Below are 10,997 nucleotides of genomic sequence, written 5' to 3' on the forward strand. Positions count from 1 at the left end.
CTTTTAGAATCCGTCACATGTGTTGAACTAAAGACAGGGTTTGGTCGCAAAAATAAACGTCCTCGGTCCCCAGGACCCATTATTAGCAGTGAATAGGATTACTTCTAAATGGAGATAATTCAGTCACTTTGATGTCTGGGTAAAAAGTGCACATACCCTTTAAATATTCAAAACACATTTTTTAGGTTTAAGGATACACACAGAACTGTAAAAACTTAAGAACAATTTAACAGAATTCTAAGATTCTTGACCGTTATTTGGGCAATGAAACTCATAAAGCAATCTATCTGCAAAGACAAACTTGCAGGCAAAGCCCAGAAGAGGCAGTGACTAGAACATGCACCCATGTAATGCAATTTTCTCAACACCGCATGGCTCATCAGAGCTCTGATTAAAACATCCAGCTCTGCTGTTTATTTTCTAAGAGAGGGGGTGAGACAGCCACCATAGCTGACCTCTGATTGTTTATCCTGGCAATGTATTGCGCCTTTTTAGTGCAATACAGCTATTACTCATTTAACGTGGAGTGTAAAGTGAAGGAATGATATATTTATAACACCCACTTCTAAAATGTTGCCTGAATCTCTGGGCCGTTGTGTAGATTTCCCAAACCAAGATAAAGATGTTTGAACTGATTGATGTAGTTTTTCACACTGAGCTGCTGAAGGCTGAACTAGGATGCCATTCTGTATTATATTGCACTACCAATATATAGAGATATGCATTGTTTTGAAGGACACTTGGTAGTGCTCAGCTAAAGCAATCAAAGCTGTATAGGTAACAAATGATGATGGCATAATAAGAAGGAAAAAGTTTTGCTATTAAGAATAAAGTAGATGAGCAGCGTAGCACCCTCTAGTGTGTGCTAGATGTAAATAGGTTTGTTGGTATAGGAAAATTGGTTTGGCTGAGAGTCAGGCCTGGGTTGAATCTGGCTCAGGGAGGCTGTATCAATCAGCAAGCAGCATCTCTGGTGTCTCCTCCCCCTGCTTTCTGGAACCTTGAAGAAGCATCCAGAAGTAATGAGTGGAGACTAGGAGGAGCTGCTTGGCATATTTATGAGATCCTTGACCAATCCCCAGCAAAGGAGCTGGAAGGGGGCCTGTTTACCTCATAAGTGTGCATGAGTCATGTCTGCAGGGGCAGTCGGGTGGAAGATGGAGAAGAAGTGCTGAGGAGGCTGTCGGTGGTCTTTGAAGGTGCCCCCTAGTCTGGGGGGAGAGGGGGACCTTGAGCCTGGGGCTCGGGTGCTGGAGGGACCCTCTACAACACACGGAAGAATTCCTTCCTGGAGGCAAGGGAGCAAGGAATGGACAGCAGGAGAAAGTCAGCACGTCCAGGAGTTTTCCAGAGGAGTCAGCCCGGTGGGCTGGTGAGTGATCAGTCTGGGCGGACTGTGCAGAAGTAGCCAGGAAGGCTAGTGAAAGGGGCAGCTGCAGCCAGGCGGACTGGCAGTGCCTAAAGAGGTGGTGCTGGGATCAATAGCCACAGGGATGTAATCTGGACACTGAACTTTGCTACACAACCAAGGGGCCCAGGGTCCCCACCTGTAAAGGGCTTTCAATTTTGATCTGGCTGAGTGTCTAGTCAGATCCATTAATAAGTCCCAGCTGAGTTTTTCTGCAAGCAAGTGTGCTGGAGGAAAAGAGTGTATATAGATGTTGTCCCTCAAGTTCTATAAAGTCAAGTGGGCATCCCATAATAAAACAAAGTACTGGACTGTTTTCTGACTCTGGGAGACCGTGGTAATTTTTAGTGTGCCTGGCTGTGCAGGGTGGGGATCCCATTTCACTTGTGGTTTCTTAGGGGGTGCGCTACAGCAAGATACCCTTAGCACACATTTGCTAAACACTAATGAGGAATAAAAATCAAGTGGAGTTTATATTTAAAACAAAGGTGAATGAAGTCAAAACCTCTGTGTTGTTTTGGACACTGGTGACTGAAGGATCACAATAAAGATATTCAGAACTTTTACTTTTTCAAATTACCACTATAGTGAATCCTAATTCCTAAAAGTCTTCCAGTCAATTTCAGGATTTGCTAGTAATAAATAATTTTTATAAAGGTATTGTGCAGTCACTTATCAGAGTCCCATACTGTGATCATTATGAATAAAATATGTACAATACCGCTACATTTACAATATCTTTAATTGTGGTTTAATCAGTCAGGAATGTTAAAGGAAAAGGTCCATAAGCCTCACATCATGAAGCAGACCCATGTGCATGAAGTGAGATGAATGGCAGCCTCTGCCCGGGCTCCAGCCAAACCACGCCCCCAACATGTTTCACTCTGCTCCTTAGAGCTTAATCATGGGGAAGGGCCCATCAAGAACTGATTTTCCAAAAGCTAGACATGCTTATGGCTGACCAGAGAGGTTGGAGAGAGGACAATGGGTATATGGGTATAAGCAGCCATGAGGCTGTGTCCTGTGTCCCACAGGGAAACCATCACAACCTCTGTCTATGTTGTGAATGCCATCTAGGTACTTCACAATAGGACTACCTCATTCAATTACACTGTGACTTAGGTAAAAAACCTTTATGGCCAAGCACCAGATTTTCTTCCTGTGGCATTCTGTGTACTAATCTGTCATGTGACCTGATGTACTGGAATAAAACAGCCCCTTCATGTCACCTGGCTGCATGTCAAGCAGAAAAGGAGAAGGCTCAGGGCATTAGGAGACTACATGTAAGACCAACATCCCTTGATAGGTAGACAAAAAGGGGGATAGACCCCCCTCCCCCCCCTGTGGGACTTTAAATGGTCTTTACCTTACTTAGTAAAGTATTTGCATAATACAAATCAAATATATAAAGAATACACAATTTTACTAAAGGACGTAATAAAAGACAAAGAATGTCAAAATGATAAACAGAAACATAAATGTGGATGGCTAGCCCAAAAGCGACATCATCAAGTAATGAAGAGTATATACATAAGATGCAGAGTGTGAATTACACCCTGGCTGCATGTCAAAGCCTCTCCACCCACTGTTTGATGCACAGGTGCCAGCATATCATCCCTTTAGAAGGAACTAAGTTTGGAGAGCCATAGCTCCAATTAACTGAGCCGGTACCAAAAGTCGCCTCTCATGGCATTGCATCTTCCTACTTCTCTCTTCTCTAGTCAGTAGCCTAAAATCTGACGACCCTGTGGTCAACTGAATAGTACTTCGGTAACAATATAGACACACAAAAAAATAAGAATATCGAACACATTATAGCAACTTTTTATCAGCCTTTAAATAAGGCTTGGGTAATTTGCTACAGGCAACAGCTTTTATAATGGTCTTTTGCTAGGATCTTTGAAACATGCTCTGAAAACACGCACAGATTAAAAAAATATCAAGGTAAGAAAACAAAAACTAACTCCATGATATATTCACCCTGAAATGTGAAATTAGTTATAAGTCATGGAGCTACAGGCACATTGCAAGAAATCTTTTTATTTAATTAGAAGGATGTAGTTGTAATCATATTCATCTATACACCTCTCAATAACCAGCCTGGCGAGGAAACATTTATGTATTGCTATTGTAGGATCCACACAATGAATCACCTTGTATCTTCCATGAAGAGAAAAAGCTGCAAAACATGTATGACATCAGGTTCCTTCCAGCAACTTAGGACAAAAACACCAATAATACTACACAGCAGCACGGGGACACGGCAGCCCCAAATGGCTGAATAATGGCTTTCTGCTGGAACAAAGTCTCCCCAATTCCTATTGTTAAAATACAATATAAATGGAATACCGAAGGTTGCTTTTCAAATATGTAACCACCAGGGCCACTTTTACTAAATGTTTGTGTCTGCGTATTTAGCAATACTGTACACATAAAAAATAACATGTATGATGCATATACATTAAATATTAATTTAAACGTGTATGCTTATGTAGAACATTGTCCTGCATAGACCAATACAGTTTAATACCTCCTTGGTATTTTAAAAAAGACAACATGTTGTCTCTAGTTAGGTTTTTGCAGCATGTGAGCAGAGTAAGAACTCCTATACAATAGATACACTGTGTTAGATAACTAACCCAGAAAATCAGATCTTCCCAAATACTTTGACTTTAAATAAACTTTTACGTATATATTGAGCATATCATATTTGTGTATCATTGAGAGAAGCAAACCAGTAGCAGATATGATAATAAGTATTTCTCTTACGTCCTCCGACAGTCGCCGCCGCCTCTAAGTCATCACTGTTGGGTATTGACTTCCGCTCCGCAGGAGTAGCTAGGCATAAAGACTTAGTCAAAAGAACAAAGGCATTTGCATATACACACCCATGGGAGCTGTCCCATCTGGTCAATACCCCCCTGCAGTGACCACTCCCAACTCAGTTTCATTCTGCCTAGCGTCAGGAGTAGTTAGGCTTCCCTGTGCTGGGGCTACAGTCTCAGCCTATCTAATCTTTTTTAGTTGATTTTCTTTTGAAAATGTCAGTTTTTTCTTACTTTACTAGCTGTTTATTTTGTCAGCTTAATTTTAGTCGATTCTTCCGAAGAAGATGGATTCATGCGGTGCTGGGATTCGGACTGACCGCCCTGGTTCTCCAGGGCAGAGGGTCAGATGGACCCCCAGCCCGCCATCGAGCGTTCAGTCGTGGTTCGTCCTGGCACTATGAACGACCCATCCCTGTTCGCAGCAGGGATGCAGCCGTGAGGTGGCTACCTCACAGGACACATCTGCGATGCTGCAGTGTCATGTCCCTGGCTAACGGCACTCCCTGTCAGATGAGGACAGCGGCTTTCCGTTCATAGAGGCACCCCACGCCATCTGGTACAGGTAAGTACTTCTGTGTGGGGCCTCTGTCTGGGGTGGCAGCCCTGTGTTGCTGTGTGTCCCCCATGTCTGTGCCTGTGTGACTCCCTGATGCGGTCCCTGCGGGGATCACTTGTGCATGCGCTGCGGTGCTGTATGTTTTTGGGGGTCCCCTTCCCTGTGTCATTTCGGTGCTTGTTGGGGGTGCAGACTGTGTGTGTGGCGGCCACAGCGGGGAAGATCCGCGCGGTCCGCCATTTTAGGTGTGGGCAGGCATGTTTGGCTTCTCTATGGGCAATCTACATGCTGTTTTTGGCGCCATCCGCCGCCATTTTGCGGTAGCAGAACGATCGTTCTGACCGCATGTCCGGCGGCCATTTTGGCGGAGCCTTCCATGCATTCCTATGGGGCAGCCATTTTCCCTGAGTCATGCAGCCTACAAGTTCAGCCTACTCTAGCAGCACTTCCTTTTCCTCTGAAGCAGGACATCGGTGGCAACACTCTGTGGGGCTCTGCAGGTTACTGCTCTCAATATCTTTCTGTATTGTCATTTCTGGCTCAGTTTTTTCTTCTCCTGTTTGGGGGTCTTTGTCACTGTAGCTGTAGCGGTGGGCTGCGCACTCCGCAGCGATCTTAAAGGGGCAGTACTAACTTATTGCACTGTTGTTTATCTCCTTGAGCAATGGCTTCTCAGGACAGCAAATTCCCCCCAGCTCTGGTGGGGGTCCCCAGTTCTCCTGTGGGCCCTCTAAGACCTGATTTGGCCGCTGTAGTGGCGACCTTGGTGTCAAATATGGAAATGCTGATGGCTGAACGTGCTGCTAAAAAGAGGCCCAGATTGTCTCCTTCCTCTGATTCAGATGGTGATATGGCTGCTGCTGCTGAGAGCGTGCCCTTTTCAGGGTCTCGCTCATCCTTGGACCCGCTGGGGTCTGAGGGGGAGGCTGAGTTGGAGGGGGTTGATACCTCCTCCCCGGGTCGCCTGAAGAGCGGGCGACCATGGATGAATTAATTGTTTCTGTAAAGGAAACATTACATTTGGAGGATGAGCCCAGTCCTCTGGGCGTTGTGTCCTCTTTTGGGACGCACAGGACCCGCAAGTTGGCGCAGGTTTTTCCCTGAGTTTCATTACACTGTTAATGAAATGTGGCGCACGTTAAAACGTCCATTCCTGGTGCCTAGTCGGTTCAAATTGCTTTATCCCTTTGCGCCGGCTACGGAATCACGATGGTGTGTGCCTCCACAGGTAGATCACACTGTGGCCGTGTTGAACAAGGCTACCTTGGTTCCTTCTGAGGATACCCCGGTTTTCCGGGATCCCACGGACCGGCGGTTGGAGTCTCTAGCCCGCCATTCCTATACGGTGGCGGGCTCGTTGCTCTGACCCATTGTCGCGTCCGTTTTGGTGGCTCAGGCGGTGGCTGATTGGATGAAGGTGCTTAGGAGCAACCTCGTGTCTGATGATGTTCCGCCTGCCTGGCTGGAAATGGTGGATCAAATCCACCAAGGAATCATGTATCTGTGTGATGCGGCCTTAAATGAGGCCCCTTTAGTGGCACGCCTCTCTAGTGTCTCGGTACTTAACCGGTGACTGATATGGCTGAAGAGCTGGTCGGCTGACCAGTCCTCGCGGAAAACAGTTGCTGATTTTCCCTATGCTGGCTCTCGCCATTTTTGGCGAGGCGTTGGATACCCTGGTGAAAGGTGTCACGGGGGGCAAGAGCACTATGCTGCCCCAGAACCCGAAGAACAAGTCCTTTAGAGGCAAGCGGGGTCCTGCACCTAGATCCACTCAGGGGTCCTTTCGTGCCTTTCGGGAACCAATCCAAGGGCAAGCCCTTCAAGGCCCAGGGCAGTTAGAATAAACCCTGGGCGGGTAAGCAGAAGTCCGGCAATGCCGGTGCGGCGGGTCAGTCCGCCTCTGCCTGAAGGGGCGCCCTCACCCATTTCAGGGGTGGGGGGACGTTTGCGCAGTTTCCTCCAACCTTGGCTGCTCCGGATTTCGGACAGGTGGGTTCTGGAAATCATTTGATCGGGGTACAAGATCGAATTCCTTTCCCGGCCGGCGGACAGATTCTTTCCCTCAAATCTTCATTTGCCTCCAGGGCGTCTGCAGGACCTGCACCAAGCGGTACAGGACCTTCTTGCTCAGGGGGTGATTGTCCCGGTGCCTCATCGGGACAGGTTTCGGGGATTTTATTCCAATCTGTTCACTGTGCCAAGAAAGAAGGGCAAAGTGCGTCCTATTCTGGACCTGAAAGCACTGAACCGATTCGTGCGTGTTTGGAAGTTCCGTTTGGAGTCTCGGAGAATTCCTGGCCTCGATAGATCTAAAAGATGCGTACCTGCACATCCCCATTTTCGAGGGTCATCAGCGGTACCTTCGGTTTGCTATCGCAGAGGACCACTACCAGTTTGTGGCATTACCTTTCGGTCTCGCTTCGGCACCAAGGGTTTTTACCAAAGTGTTGGCGCCAGTTCTGGGCCTGCTGAGGGCACAGGGCATTGCGGTCTTGGGTTACCTGGACGATCTACTTCTGAGATCACGTGCCAGCCAGGACCTTGTGCGCGATCTGTCTGCCACGGTACAGATGCTCCAGGAGTTCGGATGGACCATCAACGTTCAGAAATCGACGTTGTCTCCATCGATTCGTCTTCCCTATCTGGGAATGATTCTGGACTCTGCTCAGGCAAAGGTGTTCTTGCCGGAGGACAAGCTCCGGACTTTGCGGGACGAGATCAGGTCCCTCAGGGACAACCCGTCCTTGTCACTCAGGACCTGTATGCGGGGCCTGGGGTTGATGGTATCGGCCTTCGAGGCGATACCCTTTGCTCAGTTTCACATGCAGGCTCTCCAGGTGGAGATCCTGGCCAGGTGGGACAGACTGCCTCAGTCCCTGGATCTGAGTGTCTTCTTGAGTCGTCAGACCAGATTGGCTCTTCTGTGGTGGCTCCGGTCCCCGTCGGTGGCGGAAGGCAAGTCCTTCCGTCCGTTGGTGTGGTCGGTGATTACTACGGATGCCAGCCTGTCGGGCTGGGGTGGAGTCCTGGGCAACCTGTCTGCCCAGGGCATTGGTCAGAGGAGGAGTCCTCCCTCCCGATAAATGTGCTGGAATTGCGAGCGATAAAACTCTGTCTCTTCCAGTGGTCGGATCGTCTTCGGGGCCGTCCTGTCCGGGTACAGACGGACAATGCTACCGAGGTGGCATACATCAACCACCAAGGGGGCACCAGGAGTGCCCGGCGGCCCGGGAGGTGACCGACATTCTGTCCCGGCGATCTCAGCAGTTCACATTCCGGGTGTGGAGAATTGGCAGGCCGACTTTCTGGGCCGCCAGACCCTGGACCAGGGTGAATGGTCCCTGCACCCGGAGGTCTTCCAAATGCTGTGTGCGAAGTGGGGATCCCCAGACGTGGATCTGTTCGCATCTCGGCTAAACCGAAAGGTGGAAAGGTTCGTGGCAAGAACATGCGATCCGCTGGCGGAACGCCTTGGATGCGTTGGTGGCCTCCTGGCATCAGTATCGTCTGATGTATGCCTTTCCTCCGATTCAGTTGCTATCCAGGTTCCTCCGCAGGTTAGCCTCTGAACCGCACCTGGTGATTCTGGTGGCTCTGGACTGGCCACGCCGGTCCTGGTACACCGACGTTGTTCACCTGGCAGTGGCGCCTCCATGGCGTCTGCCTCTGTGGGAAGATCTCCTGTCTCAGGGTCTGATCTTCCATCCTGCTTTACAGTCGCTGGCTTTAACGGCCTGGCTGTTGAGACCCAGGTCCTGAGGGACAGGGGTCTCTCCTCTGAGGTCATTCCTACCCTTGTCAAGGCTAGGAAAACCTCCTCTGGTAAAATCTATTACCGTACCTGGAAGGCTTATTTCACCTGGTGTGAGTCCAGGGGGTTCTCCCCTCGCTCGTACTTGGTGTCGAGATTGTTGGCCTTCCTCCAGTCTGGGGTGGACCAGCGCCTGGCGCTGGCCACGATCAAGGGCCAGGTGTCCGCACTGGCTATTCTTTTCCAAAGCCCTGTGGCGTCTCATTCCCTGGTTCATTCAAGGTGTACGACATTTGGCTCCTCCCAGGAAGGAGCCCTTACCTCCATGGGACTTGAACTCGGTTTTGTCTGTGTTACAGCGTGCTCCCTTTGAAAACATTCGGGATATATCGTTGCCTCTGCTGTCTAAGAAGGTTGCCTTTTTGGTGGCGATCACTTCGGCTCGCAGGGTGTCGGAACTGGCAGCGTTATCTTGCCGTTCTCCATACTTGGTGATTCACCTGGATAAGGTGGTCTTGCGTCCACATCCCTCCTTTCTTCCTAAGGTGGTCTCTGAGTTCCACCTTAATGAGGACATTGTCCTGCCTTCGCTTTGTACGAAGCCTAAGCATCCTAAGGAGGTTGCACTGCGCTCCTTGGATGTTGTCAGGGCGATCAGGGTTTACCTGTCGTCTACGGAATCCTTTCGGAGGATGGATTCCCTCTTTGTCCTTCCTGAGGGACCTCGGAAGGGCATGGCTGCATCTGCAGCGACTATTGCCAAATGGATCAGACAGACCATTGAACAGGCTTACGCCTTGAAGGAACGGGTTCCACCCTTCCCTGTTAAGGCGCACTCTACCAGATCGGTGAGTGCGTCATGGGCCTATTGGCATCGGGCCTCGGTGGCCCAGGTGTGCAAGGCTGCAACTTGGTCGTTGGTGCACACTTTTTCCAAGTTCTACAAAGTAGATGTTCTGGCATCAGCTGATGCTTCCTTTGGCCCCAAGGTTCTCAGTGCGGCAGGGCCATGAAGGACCCTTGTTTTTTTATGGGTCCCTGGCTGTTGGTATTTGCTTTCCTGGGCTGTTGCTCCTGTTGAGCATTGTTTTTCTGTTGCCCAGAAGGTTCTCTTACGGTGCCTGTAAGATTCCTTTCTCTGATGTGGGTACTGCGTTGCCTTTTCTACGGTTGCGTCTACCACCCCTCATGTCTATACTGCTTTGGGACATCCCAACAGTGATGACTTAGAGGCGGCGGCGACTGTCGGAGGATATAAGAGAAAACTGAATTTTTGTAAAATCTTACCTGTAAAATTCCTTTCTCTGAGTCCTCCGACAGTCGCCGCCCCGCCCCTCTTTTGGGGTTCTTATTAGTGGTCACTGCAGGGGAGTATTGACCAGATGGGGATATTTAAATAGTACATTTTCATAGATATCTGTACATCAAACCCAAAAAGAGCGACAACTGAGGCTGAACAAGGGACAGAGGGATTTAGTTCCAAAAGAGGGAGTCACTCCTGTAGCATCCCCTGACCCAGAGACAGGGTAGGCTGACATTTTACCTAAGGGTGTAGATTAATTAGACAATAGTGGGATGTAAACGGATGACCATCAGTCACTTGCAGATACAAACAAAAAGGAGTTTATGGACCCTCACTCAAAACTCCAGGAAGAGAAGGGGTAGAAATTTCATAACATCTGCTACTGGCCTGCAATCTCCATTGCACAAGAATAAGAGACACCAGTATAGAAAAGAGCCTTTAGGCTGATTGTTGCAATCTGAACCTTCTTTGTAGCAGCCACCTCCAACCAAATCTTTCCAGTTGCAGCAGCAGTAGTCTCGATGATCCCATCTTTCAGTTCCTTGTCCAGGACCTCATGTGGCAGAGTGACCTTTGGTGCTTCATCTCAGACGTCATCTGTTCCACTCCTGTTCCTGTCCTCACTCAGACTCTTCTTCTGCTCTAAGCACATGTACAGGACTATTCTCACACACCCACCCTAGAGATCACTTGGCCCTCTCCAAATATTTATATTCCCTCTCAGCATACACCAGTGGCCACAAAAACCCATTCTGGTTGGCTAGGAAAAGTATGAATATTTATAAGTCAGTTGTATTGTAGTTTCAGCAGGAGACCACAGCTTTACTGAGTTTTTAGGGGAAAACCAAAAAAAATTAAAACTATAAATCAGCTAGGTTGTCTACCACCCAGCAGAATTACATTTGACTAGTAGCCCCTGTTTAGGACAGGGTAGCTTCACTCCAAAAGAGGGACAATTGGAAAGTATGGAGTTTGGCAGTTCATTCTGCCTTAATGCAACACCATTAATGTGTAACATAACATGAGTACATCAAATGCACCTCAACATAGCTATGAGATGTAAAAAAGCTCCCCATGTTGTACTCTAGTCAGTCATGAAATAAACATGGAAGTTCAGACTCTTGATATTTAATTGGCTGTATGCATGT

This window comes from Pelophylax lessonae, assembly GCF_965119305.1.
Source record: "Pelophylax lessonae genome assembly, chromosome: 3".
Lineage (NCBI taxonomy): Eukaryota > Metazoa > Chordata > Amphibia > Anura > Ranidae > Pelophylax > Pelophylax lessonae.